The sequence below is a fragment of the Anastrepha obliqua genome, chromosome 5, assembly GCF_027943255.1.
Source record: "Anastrepha obliqua isolate idAnaObli1 chromosome 5, idAnaObli1_1.0, whole genome shotgun sequence".
NCBI classification, from domain to species: domain Eukaryota; kingdom Metazoa; phylum Arthropoda; class Insecta; order Diptera; family Tephritidae; genus Anastrepha; species Anastrepha obliqua.
This window is the reverse complement of record NC_072896.1, coordinates 82,909,945-82,923,558: the sequence shown is the minus strand read 5'-3', so window position 1 is coordinate 82,923,558 and position 13,614 is coordinate 82,909,945. Positions and strand designations below refer to the sequence as shown.

The following is a 13,614-nucleotide window of genomic DNA, read 5'->3' as shown; positions in this document are numbered from 1 at the left end:
TATTTTGTGTACACAATGTGGCGTCACATTGGCATTTTGTCGCCGTTAATCATGCAACTTATTACCGACCGGGCGCCCTCCTATTAAAGTCCACTTCAGCTCCATAGTTTCAGCCAAGCATACTTGCATACATACACACATGCATACGTGTTGCACACACTTATATGTAGGCTCGCTCATATAATTTTATGCTTCTTTGCATTTCATATTTCCATTTCATTTGTTTGAGATGTTTATTGTTTATGGCTACTCCCTCTACTTTGGTTATTTGACTACTACATCCACATATATATTATTATTACTTTTTTTTTATTTTATGGCAGCCGCGCGGCACTTTAGTGACTATTTTTTATATATTAAACTTAAGTGGCAGTGCAGTGGTTTCTTCTTCTTTTCACCCTTTTTTTTGTTGAATTAATGCGTAGGTTGCACGTGAGCCGCTCAAATTACAGGTGTACGCAGGCATGAATTAAGCGACTAACATATGTATGTATGTATGTGCATACACATAAATATAAGTGAGCATATTGGGCGGCATAAACTGGGGAGTATGGAGAATATCGACTACAGTAGTTGTAGAATTACATTAGAAATTAGAGTGAAATAAGTCAATTTGTGGAGCGTGCAAGGAAAGGCGCTGAGCTTGGCCTCCAGCGAGTGGTAGGGGGCACAAGCATTCCTCTAAATGAACTATACACTGCGATTGACTTGAGCGTAAACGTGGAAACCAATAGACCCCTAGAAGGTGGCCTCTGACTACATAACTGCAGGGTCTACAAAGCGCTTGGCCGAAACTGAATCTTAAAAAGACAAAATGTCTGCTTAAATGCCACAGATCAACTACCAGTGCCCGCACAGGTGTTATAATGGGGCACTACTGGCACCCTAGCCATTGAATGGCTGTACCTCACAATGACTTCTGCAGGAGCTGTGGAGATGTAGAAGAAATTGAGTCGGTGCAACACCTCCTCTATGAATATTCTGCACTTCAAAGAAGCCGTGCCGAATATGTTGGCGATTATTTCTTTGAAGACCTGGAAGGGGATTAAGGAAGGGGATGGAAATTAAATGCAGATATCACAAACAGCCCTTAGGGCCACCGAGTGGCTTGTCTTAGCCAAGCAACCTGGCTAACCTAACCTAAAATCAATTTGTACAACTTTTTGGATCATTTTGAACAAAAGAAGCTGGAGTTACATATTTAAAGCGCATCCAAGTGGTAGAATCGCTAATACCGTTAAATATTTTGCACCAAGCAATGTAAAATGCTTAGCCTGCATCAGACCTTACATTAGACCTACAGCAAGTCTGTTAAACTAAAGAATTTCGAAAGGTAAATGTGACAGCTGTAGCACCAAGGCGGCCACCGTAGCCGAATTGGTTGGCGCGTGACTACCATTCGGAAGTGCGCAGATTTGAATCTCCATGCATGAAACAGCAAATGATAGAAAAAATTGTTTCTAATTGCGGTCGCACCTCGGCAGGTGCCATAAAAATAGAAGAAATGATAAAAACCATTCGCCATTTCGAGTCGTTTTAAAACTGTAAGTCCCTCGATTTGTGAAGCAACATCAAGACGCACACCACAAATAGGAGAAGGAGCTCGACCAAACATCTAACAGAAGTGTACGCGCCAATTATTGTTTTTTTTTAATAGCTTTAAAAAAAGGACGGTGGCCAAACTCGAAGTCAGCAAGGAGAAATTCCAAGCAGACAAAGAGCTCTAGTATGGATCCTGGCCAAGAATAGAATCCTGGCCGGAAAAAATGGAGAGATCTTTAGATTATGCAACAGGGATCTGCCAACACATAATTGGCAGTTAGAGTTTATTGAGGAGCCAGTAGAAGGGAGAAGGCAGCTATTGTTGCTTCTCAACACCGAAACACTCACGCCACAGGCGAAAAAGGGTTGAAAGGCCCGATTTGGGTTCCTTGACGCAACCGCTCGGATTTCCCGAAATAAACAGCCAGCTTTAGAACTAGAGTGAAGAGCCCGTTAGAGCTGACTCGAACAGTCGTGACGAAGAACGGTTGCCCAGCAGTTAGTACTCAACCGATTCAGGGAGGCTTACTGGTGTGGGACCGCGGTTCTACGAAGATGATCTTCTCGCTGACGACACCGAGGGTGAGCAGATCGCTGAGGAACACGTCGACGTCACCATGCGAATAAATTGAAATGAAACTAATCCAAATAAACCTGCACCATTCTAGGCTCGCGTCTGTGAACCTTTCTGTCAGCTTGGCTGCCGGTGGACATGATGTAGTCCTCATCCAAGAGCTGTGGGTTAATGGTAGCAAAATCTGCGCTTTGGGATTGAGAGATTTTGAATTGTTTACCAGTCAACACATAAAAACTATACTATGCTTCATAAGAGAGTCTAACTAGTTCCATGAAAAATTAACGGTAACGTTCCCGTGTTACACAGTGGTACCACGACGGACCTACATGGCCTCAGTGAGTGGGCTTTTCTCAACCGACTACCACAAAAAACTAACCTAACCCTATTATAAACATTTTAGTTTCTGTTTTTCTTTCACCATGAAATTTATTCCTTCCATTCAGATCTGTTCTGAGCCAGTTTCTTCCAGGATAAATCCATAGCGTCAGCGGCAGACTAATCTACACCTACCCTGTCAGAAATCAAATAGATTAACGAAACCAATGCAAGAGAAGTATTGTCGAGGCTCTATGCTCCTGCGAAGAGTGAACAAGGAAAAAAGTGTTCACTGGCCTGCCTCGTCTACGGTTACCTTGAGAATTCCACTCAATAACGACTCTTGTTAGTTCATCACCGCGTCCACAAAGAGCGTGACCAATCCGGCTCCATTTTCTGCTGCAAATCTCACGGAGTATTGGGGTTGGCTGAGTTGCTTTCCACAGAACAGCAATCGAGATTGTGTTCGAACAGAAGATTTTCAGGATTTTGCGAAGGCATTGATTAATAAAAACTTACAATGCGTTTATATCGGCCGAGCATTCCACGTTTCACAGACAGAGTAAACATGATTTGACATTAGAATTGATGTTCGGCAGCTTTGTGCGCTGCGAGTTGTGTGATGCTTTTTAGACTAGACGTAGGGAGCCAAATGTTTGATAGAGATTTCCTAATGCGGGTTTTGATGCCTTCGCTCGAGCCATCTGACAGCGAGATGATACTGCCAAGATAGCAAAAAGATTGCACTTCCTCCGACTGAGAACCATCGATCAGCAACCGCAGCTTATTTTGGTTTTAATACGCCTCACTTTGGTTTAAGGGATTATTGCAAACTATCCCAACTTTAGCAGTGACTTTCTGAACTGATTGGAGTTGGATTATCAAGTCGGAAAAAGTATGTGAACGCAGGCAAATATTCTACGCATAGTCGATCTTAGCAAGACGGCCCTGGAGGCCTCAGAAAATCCCACTTCCAGATCTTGTGAGGTTCTTTATAACGATGAACGATGTCCAAGACGATGTTAAAGAGCAATGGTGATAGTATGCAGACCTTTATATAGAGTTAGCCAAGATCTTTGGAAGATCGTCAAGGAAGACAAATTTGCCAGTATGTGCAATTCAAACATTTCTGGGATGCTACATGTAAGTTTGCCAAACAAAATGATGGCAGATGCTTGATTTAACGACTCGCGAACATATCATACGCACATGAGATTATCGCACCCTTCGAAGTGTCATCTGCTTCATAACGAAAGTAATGGAGACTAACAGCGACGTATAACCTCCATTCGTCATAGGTAGAGAGCCTGGACGGAGGTTTCTTTTGTGATTGATAGCCACAATCATGGCTCCATCCTCGATATAGTGCAAAAGCTGTCACCGGGTGGAAGTCAGCCGAAGAGGGGTGGTCAGTTTTAGTAAGAGCATGCCCCACATATCGTTGGCGGGATGGCATCAATCGAAATGCCATTTTTATTCTCCCTTTCCCCAAAAAAAGCACAAAACACAAAAAAAAGGTTAGAACGAAAGCGCCTGCCTGCTCTGGCTGATGTGCTGCTGAAAGCCTTTTGTTGATGTAAAAGTTGCTAAATTGAGTAAAGTATGCCAAATTTATTCAAATATTCGTTAACTGTGCTGTGAAGGATTCTAAGCCGACTTTACAATTTCTCGTAATCTATTTTTTCTCACGAAAACTCGAAAGCGTCAAATCTCATTTCGCCAACAAGTAAACAGCAACTGCGCATCATTACTACCTCTACCACCTGTAAATCCACAAATATTTACAAAACAAATGCGGATTTGCAATTTTGTGAAAATTGATTTTCCTAGCATAAACTGTTGCAGTCAAGTCTTAATATTTTAATCTGCAAATCGCAATGTGTGAGCCATGTAAACCGCAAGAAATGCAAAGTGTTTCAAATCCTTACTTGATTTTTAATACCTTCAACTGCAACGGATTTTGTGGCATCAAGTCAAAAAGCATATGAAAATGTACATATATGTGTGTATATATGTACATTTGTATGTATGTATGTATGTATGCATTTATGTATGTATGCATGTCTACCAGGAAGCGCACCAATCCAAGCGGGCTCAGTATTTAGGCACACATTGCCAAAATCCGATTAGTCAATGTACTGAAGGCTGCTGCTGCTGCTGTTGTGATCACTCTTGTGCTGTTACACTTCGTACTTACAAAGGTTCTTACTAGGTTGTGGCATGCCACACACACAGCCTACACGCCAATCCGCCACATGTGGTAGCCAACTACTTGACGCAAGGGGTACAGCTTGTCTGCGCACACTTGCAAGTATCCCTTCGAGTAACGTGTGCGTGTGTGTGTGTGTGCATGCGAGTTGTATAATCATGCAACGCTCGCCGCTGCGTTAATCTCATTAATCCCAGTGCAAATAATTAGTGTTTTGTACACATTGCATTGTCGGCAATCCCCAGCCCGAGAGAAATCGGCATTTGCCCGCATGCGAAAGTGAGTGCAGCGAGCGGATGAGTGACGTACGTATGAACGGAGGTTTCGACCGAATGCGTTTTGCATGCAAATGCTTATGTAAGAATGTACGTATGAAAGTATTAATGCGCTGACGCTGGTCCATGTAAAATATTTCCAGCTTTAGTTGTCATTGATTTTATTGTTTTTGCCCTTCGTACTGCCTACCTGGCACGGCTGCGGGCGCTGCTTCGTCTTCGTTACTTCGAAGCAGGAAAATCCATTAAGGAATGCTTGCTGCACGCTGCGTCACACATTACAGGATGAGCGTGTGAAGGAGGGGCGGTGTGCAGGGATTGCAAGCGCTAAATGTAAAATCGAAAAATGCAAAAAATCGAGAAATGCATAAAAAAATGATCTGCAAGATCGAGTAGCGTTAATGCCGCGTGAAATTAGATTTAGACTGAAATCGCCGCAGATAGTCGTCGAACAGCGTCGTCGTCGTCCTCCCTACAATGCGCCACCAAGGCTTTGACTGCTTAAGCAAACTCATCCTGCTCCTCCTTAGGTGTTGCAACGAGCGTCAAAATGCGGTTAATGCCGCCTCGCCCCGTACGCTCAAGGTGAGACAAACCGACAAACCGACTTAGTGGCCATTCAACACATGCGGGATTTGTGTTGGCCGTTTCGCCTTTTTTTTTTTTTTAGTTTTTGAGAATCTTTTTCACTACTAATGCGATGAGTTTGTTTACGTTTTCCAGGAATCGAGAAAAGTTACACTTTAACACCCTGCAGCCGATAAAAATTTAGGCGGTACGCCAATGACTGCGTAGCAAGTTGCTAGCCGATTATTGTAGTTGGTTTTTTTGTGTTTTTTTGTCACTCACGCTTGCAACGCAACCACACAAAACCCTGTGGCTTGATGGACAATTATTGTTGCACTGAGCGATATGAGGGCGGACAGCAGTGGCAAGGTGCCATTAAATGTAAAAAATGACAATAAGCGCAACGAGCACAACCAAAGGGCCGACTCACGCATATCAGCCCAGACACGAACGCTTCATTACGAGCTGAATCTGATTTTGAATCTGAATCTGAATCTGAAACGAATCTAATTGTGCTAATGACCGAAAATTCCAAGGAAACACATATACACACATACATGAAACGCATGGCCATACGAGCACTGCATGCATGCATGTATGTGTGTGCATATATAAGTGATTGTGTGCGTGTGTGTGTTCTAGGTATTTATGCGGCCAACAATTAGAATTACGGGATTAAACCGAAAATAATGGAGTGTAAAAAATCTTGTTCCACAAACACAAATCCTTGGCGATGATTAAAATTGGAAAAACTGGACAACAAAGAAAGAGGCGAAATTGAAAAGACAATGCGTTATGAGGCATGGACATTACGAGGTATGTAAGAGAAATGTGTTAAAGTATACAAATAGAAAAGTATGAACGCACAAACAGGAGGGCATTACTAGATTTTTATCATCATCATCGGTGAATTTCAGATGTGGTTGTTTTTTACTTTTTTTCTCCTTGAAAGCCAGCCAACCAAGACCTGTGCTGTGACACACGTGGACACACCAATGCAAGGATCAATCGGGGATACTTTTAGCTTGCTTTGACACCTTTAGCATTTTTGAATAGACGAATTTGCGTATGAGATTATAAAGCTATAGACAATAATGGCGACTTCAAGCTCTAACGACAGCTGAGAGTGGCGCTGTTGGAAATTATAAATTGCATACTTTTTAAAGTGAAATGATTTTAAGGAAGTACAGATGTAATTAAATTTTTGGTATAAAATAATCTGCAATATAAAGTGCGGGGAAAAGCCAGAAACAGTTTTCAAAATCCACTGAGCTATGCCGAAAAGATACACTCGCGAAATGGTTTTACGGTTCGATAATAGAGGGCGTTGGGGTTAGCCAGTACTTTTATCGACGTGTCACAGTATTTTCTAAAATGGAAAAGATCAAGTATCGAGCAGTGATTCTTCTTCTTCTCTATTTGCTATTCGTAATAGAAAGTAAGCGATTATTCAATTTAAAAGTAATACAATTCTTTTTTTTTAATTTCGAACTATATTTGAAAACAATTCGCGGTCTCGAGCTGCTTCCAAGAGGGGACCCACACGTTGTATACCGGTCCACTGTCTTATGTTCCTCAACCAAGAAAACTGCTGTGATTGAACTTTCATTTTCGGAAGATTTAAAAGCAAAGTAAATTTATGAATAAAAGATGGATTGCTGAATTGAAACGTAGTCGTACATGACTTGAAGACGATCCACTTTAAGGATGTCCAAACACAGATATCGCATTGGAAAATCGTCGAGTGACTGAAAGAGATGTAGTAGAAGCTCTAGGCATCTCATTGGGCAGTGTAAGCAATATTTTAACTGAAGTATTGGGTTCTAGAAAGCTGTGTGCACAATGGATGCCGCATTCGCGAACAATCGAACAAAAACACGTTAGAATACGACTTCCTCAGCAACATTTTGAGCGTGTTCGAATGAATGAAGTGGATTTTGTGCATCGATTCATGACTATTGATGAGACTTGGGCCTATCACCATGATCCTAAATCAAAACAAGAGGCCAAAGAGTGGTGTGAACCTGGTTCTTCGCCTACGAAACGAGTGCGTGTCCAGAAATCAGCCAAGAAGATGTTAGTTTTTTAGGAGGCGAAAGGAATTTTGTTCGCGATTACTTGCAAACTGGTAAATCAATAAGTTTTGAATATTATTGTAACGATTTAAATCTGCTGAAAAAAAAAATTTGTAAAAAAAATCCAGTTTGCAAACGAAAAAAATTATTTTTCATCAGGACAATGCACTCTTCATATGAGAAGCATTTCGTTAATGGCTAAACGCCATAAATTAAAGTTTAAATTTTTACAGCATCACCCGTATCTACCAGATTTGGCCCCTAGCGACATCCCTTTGTTTCCAAACCTAAAAAAATGATTGCGTGGAAAGCGCATTTTATCAAATGATGAGGTCATAACTGCCGTGGGAACGTATTTTGCAGCTCTTACAGATACTCACTCCAGGGATGGAATTAATAAATTGGAATCTCGTTAATAGAAGAGTGTTGATGTTCAGGGAGACTATACTGAATAATAAAGTGTTCTCAAACCATTAAAATGTGTTTTTTCTTATCGAACCGCAAAACTTATTGAACCACCTAGTATATGTATTGTACATTAGAGTGGGTAAATTTTTTTCGACTTCGTTCATAGCCGAATCGAGCTCTACAAAAAAAATCCAAGGAGAATAGTCCACTCTTAAGTCAATTTCGAGCCCTCAAATTTTTATTTTTTTATTTATTCATTTAATAGCTAAAAATTGTGCAAAAATTTTTAATATGAAGATAAATATTGATTATTGATATGAATATTATTTTTGGTTTTAATACAAACTTGTACTTGCTGATTTTTTGGTACGAAGCATTTATTTTTTATATCAAATTTTTATTTACAGAACCCCATGGTGGCACAACGAGGCAAATTATATTAAGTAATTGACCTCGAAGGCAATTTTTGATCATTTTTTTTCTTCTTTTTTTTGATATTCAAAGTCTAAATAAAAAACCAAGTAATTTTTTTTAATTTTTGTATGTATAATAAGTTAAATAAAAAGCCTAAAAAATATCATAAATAAAGTTTTCCATTTTTTTATTTAAAAAAAACCTGAAAATAACCTAAATTTTTGAGCTCTAGGCCACCGATACCCTTTAAGGTACAAAGTTACTATACAATATTCTCACTGTCGCATACCAAAAATTGAATTTGAAATAAATAATTTTCAATTTCAAAATAAATATTTTTTTTTGTGTAAATCAAACTAAAACTGGCAAGAAAACAAAAACAATAAAATCGTGTACCACTTCAAAAATTTACAATTATTTTCGTTTTAGAACTTTTTACTTACAACAGATAGTGTATTTTTTCTACTTGCTATCTTCAGTGTCAGAACTCCCACTCATGAAGAGTAATTTTCATTACTTCGAGTTCTCAAAACATATTAAAGATTTGCAAGCGGTGGAATTGCGCAAATATCTACACACAGAAATTTAACTCCCATGGTGGAAAGAATTTTAGAAAATAATACTGAAGAAAACGGCGAGTTTTTTTTAATTCCATGCGACTAAATGCCTCTATTTGTTACATTGTAAGTTGGATTTAGTTTTTTCCCACATCAGAATTTTTTTTATTTTTTATTATAAATTTTGCTCAGACATATGCATTTATGTACTTGAATATTTATATATTTTTAGGTTTTTCCCACTTCTTATAAAATATTGTCTTATTTTATATTTTAATATAATAATTTGTCACTTACTCGAAATTTCTTGACAGAAATATGAAAGCATGTCTGCAGTATATTATATCAGTGTCAAAAGCAAATCCTTGAGAAAGCTGAAGACTGAATTCTTCTTACACCTGAAAACTAATTTTCTTCATCAGGCGAAAGCCTTTGGTGCTAGCGCAGCGTTTGCTTCAGTTTACCTTATAATTTAATTATTATGTAAGTTTTTTGAAATAAAAATAAGTAAAAACACTTTTTCTTCATGTGCAGAATAAGGTTTTAGACACCTTTGCCTCTAGCCAGCTCAATAAAACCATGAAATCCAAGTGCATACTTGCATGCAGAAGCCTCCATTCACGCATATTAATATTTATAATTGCGCTCAACATGTACCGAAATCCGCCATTTCCCAATGCTAAAACTCCCAACCAACAACAACTAGTCATTCCAACGACACAACCCTTTTCTCCACTACCAACAATTACAGTAGCACTTATGCGTGGACTTATACATATGCATACATAGTAGTTAGTTCCCCACACAACTACTCGAGTGCGAATGAGCAAGCGCTAGAGAACTACATTAATAAGTAACTCCACAATGCCTAAGAACTTCACACAAACACATTCACAGTGCCAACAAAACATACTTGATGGGGATTCACCAATAACAGTGCGTAAAACTGGTAGCTGCTACAACATAAGCTACAACATTTAACAGAAAAAATAACATACAACAACATGCAGCACATTAAAAAACGACGGTTGTCTGTAGAGCGTCGAGGCGCATAGTTAGAACAACACCGACAACGGCAACAACATGGCCACATGGCTGGCTACTGTTTACACAGAACGGAACAACACGAACAGAACGAGGTTAAACCGCAGCCAACGCAACACAACATAAATGGACATGGAGAAGGAGAAGCAACTGAAAAGCGCCACTCACACAAATAAGTGAACAAAAAAGAAATCATTGGTGGCGTAACTCAGAAGTCGTATCGTCGTGGATGGGCGTACATTTGCCGAACCACCCGTTTAACCCGAATGGTGCGCTAAAACAGTGGCACTTTGATGTAGCGCATGCGTAAAGAGAGCCGCTGTAATATGGCTGCAATGGTGGTGGGGATACAGTGCTGTTGTACATACATACATATGTATGTATGGAGGTATAAAGAGGGTGGTCGTCAGTGATTTGCACAACCACCGAACTTACATTGTGGTTTGCTATAATAAGTTAAGTTAAATTGACTTCATATGTTGTTCGCTCACAATCACTTACCGCGTGTATTGCCACTGAATCAAACACCTAGTTTCTTATGCTTTTTGTACAGATTTCATAAGTCACAATAACTAAGTATGCGTTAATATTAGTAAAAAGAAAAAACACCGACTCAACTTTAAGTTGCAAACTAGTTAACACTTTGGTATGTATGCACAGAGTTCCCGAGTATCGGTGCATGTAACTGCAAATAACTTTGCTTAAGCGTTTGTTGTATTGTGAACGTACGTGAACGACGATGCAATTTAACTAACTGCGAGACGAAAATAAACGGTTGCTTACTACTCTGCTACAGATTACGGTCTGTGGAGCAGGCACGTCGGTAAGGCACGAAGTTGACTACTTCAATGAGATACGTAACTACCTACTTACAATTTGGTGCGAAAGTGCCGATGTTGCAAGCCAACGCTGCTGCTTCTGCTACTGCCACTGCTCACTTGCTTGTTTGCTACTCGATGTATGAATGTTCAGTAACGCCGCGTTGCGTTACTTTGCAATGCGGTACGGAACACAATTCAATGAGATGCGCTACGCTGCGCTGCTCAGATGCGCCGGCCGCTGCCTTGTGTGCGCCGCCAACTACCGAATTGAGTGAGAGTTCTGTGTGTGTACGTGCGTGCGTTGTGAGCGTAACAAATTGAGCGATCTACTTGAGCGTAACTGCGAGTGCAGTCTGACACACTGGACAGACCAATCAACTCGCCTTCTACCCACAGAAGCCAGAACTTTTGCAGGTTTGGTGTTACATTACTTTTTTGTTGTTGTTGCTCGAAGAATAACTTAGAGCCCAAAAGCTTCCACATGCATATGTACAGATATACCAACACAAATGGCTAGCTCTGCGCTACTAGCAGGCCGAACGACCAGCAACCAATCAAGTAGCTAGTAAATCGAGTCACCGATGACTAACTAAGCCCGAACTTCAAAGTCCAGATGAAATGCGTTTAAGGGGCCACTTCGTGCGTGTACGATCGGTTGGGAAGGAGGCGCTTAAGACCGGTAGCCGAAGATACAGCTGCTACTGTCTTACTCGGGGCAGCAACAACGAACATGATATACAGTGTTTGGGTGGTGATGAAAAGTTTTTAAAATACATACAAAATGTAATAAATGTTAGAGGAATGTTGAGCTTAAAAATCGCAAGCTTTCTATTTTCTTGATAAAATCGATTATTCATTATTTTTTCGTATTAAACCTTAAATGAATTTTGAGCTGAAAATTTGTGAGTTTCGCGATTAGTTTTAAAATCAGTGTTTGGGAGGTGATGAAATAAATATAAAATCAAATAAATGAACCAAAAAAGTTAGAAGGGTGTTGAGCTTAAAAATCGCAAGCTTTCTATTTTCTTAATAAAATCGATATAAATATTTCTTTCTCATAGTAAACTTTAAAATAATTTTGATTTAGTTGACTTAAATATCTATCAAAATTTTCACTAAACAAAAAATATATTGAAATGTTTCCAGATGTGTGTCGGTCAATGTATAATTTCTAGTTTTCAGCTTTTCAAGACTTCAATAGTTATGCTTGATTATATTTATTTTGAGAAATGCTTCAAATATTGCATTACCTACTAAATAATAAGCAAATCAAGGAAACCAATTTCATTGAGATTTGGGCTTCGAATGAAAAAAATGTTAGAAAACTATCACATTTTTTTTAACAATTATATATTTTATGAAAGGCTTAGTATAAGAAAATATTAGAACTATTTAATTATTTTTTTTTTAATAATTAAATAATGAAAGTCTTAGTATTTCATTTTTTAATGATTATATAATGTCTCAGAACAAAGAATTTTAGAACAATATGCAATTTTTTTAAAAACCATACAATTTGTTTTATAAAAATACTTTTAAATGATTAAGAGGTAAAAATGTTTTACTTTAGATATTTTTAATGCAGCCGTTTTATGGGTTATGCAAACATTTATTTTACTTCATTAGTCATTATCATATTGCACATATAATATTTATATATCTGAGAAAGAATTTTTATTTTACAAAAAGTATCTACATATGTATGCAATTTAAAAAAAGCAGTGGATGTTAAACACAATATTATGGTTTGATGCTGTTAATACTTTTACCAATTTTTAATATTTTTTCTAATAAAAATTTTTGTTTTTTGTTTTTTAAGATATAGCAGTGGATGTTAAACAATAGTTTATAGCTTGAGGCTGTTAATACTTTAAGTAATTTTTATTCTTTTTTCTTTTTTTTTTATTTATTTGGAATATTTATATTATAACTTACACTGAGAAAAAGTCTCAAAGTACTGGTAATAAAATCTTATACATTTTTCTGAATGAGTTTTTTCTGATGAAAAATATGGTTTATTGAGCGTTTATTAAGACGGATATATACTAAGTGCAATGGTACAACGCTTCTACAAAATTAAAAAAAAAATCATTAATAATCAAAATTAAAATTAAGATCGATGTGCATAATTTATCACTATCAACTATGCGAAATTTTAACAAAACTGCTTTATTTTATTTTTCACAAACTGCGTTCAAGTGCTCAATAATAACAATTTACGAAAAAATTATACCGTTATTGTTTAAAGCTTTGGTTTTTCATTTTCAGGAACAATTGATCACTCTTGAATTGATCTAATGGTATAACATCTTCAAATAACGAAAGTAAATGACCCTTTGAAATTAACTCTAACTGAAAAACCAAACATTCACACGTCCCTCCCATTTTTTGTTTTTTATTCCTTAATAAATTATACATTTTGATGACATTCTCATTTGAAACAGACATAATAGAGTGTACCTCACATATTGAAATGTAAATCGTTATGAGTAGAATGAAGAGAAAAATAATTTTTCCCTACAATTTTAATGATCTCAGTGTTTTTTTATACAATTAGGTTTTTATAGTTATATATTCCTTTGAGATTTCAACTCAGAATGTAATTGCCAGAAATCGAAATATGTATTTCTATAAAATTATTAGCAATATTTAACTTTCTGGAAAAACGTTATTTCTAGAAATCTCAACTCAGAATGTAATTTCCAAAAAACCAAATATGTAATATATATCTATAAAATTGCTGCACTATTTAGCTTTCTCGACAAAAGCTACCTTTAGACATCTCAACTACACAGAAATAAGTAATGCTT

General features: G+C 37.7%; 1 protein-coding gene across 4 annotated transcripts in view; it reads right to left on the bottom strand.

Moving 5' to 3' along the window:
* LOC129248306 (protein drumstick) overlaps window positions 1-13,614 on the bottom strand; it is a 62,819-nt gene that overhangs the window by 23,971 nt on the left and 25,234 nt on the right. The window contains exon 1 of one of the 4 annotated variants that reach the window (XM_054887803.1): window positions 10,857-10,925. The exons of 2 other annotated variants lie outside the window; for them this stretch is intronic. The gene's annotated coding sequence lies outside the window, so the exon portion shown is untranslated. Of the gene's footprint in view, window positions 1-10,484; window positions 10,759-10,856; window positions 10,926-13,614 lie in introns of those variants that run through there. One more of the 4 variants, XM_054887801.1, reaches the window with a different exon arrangement.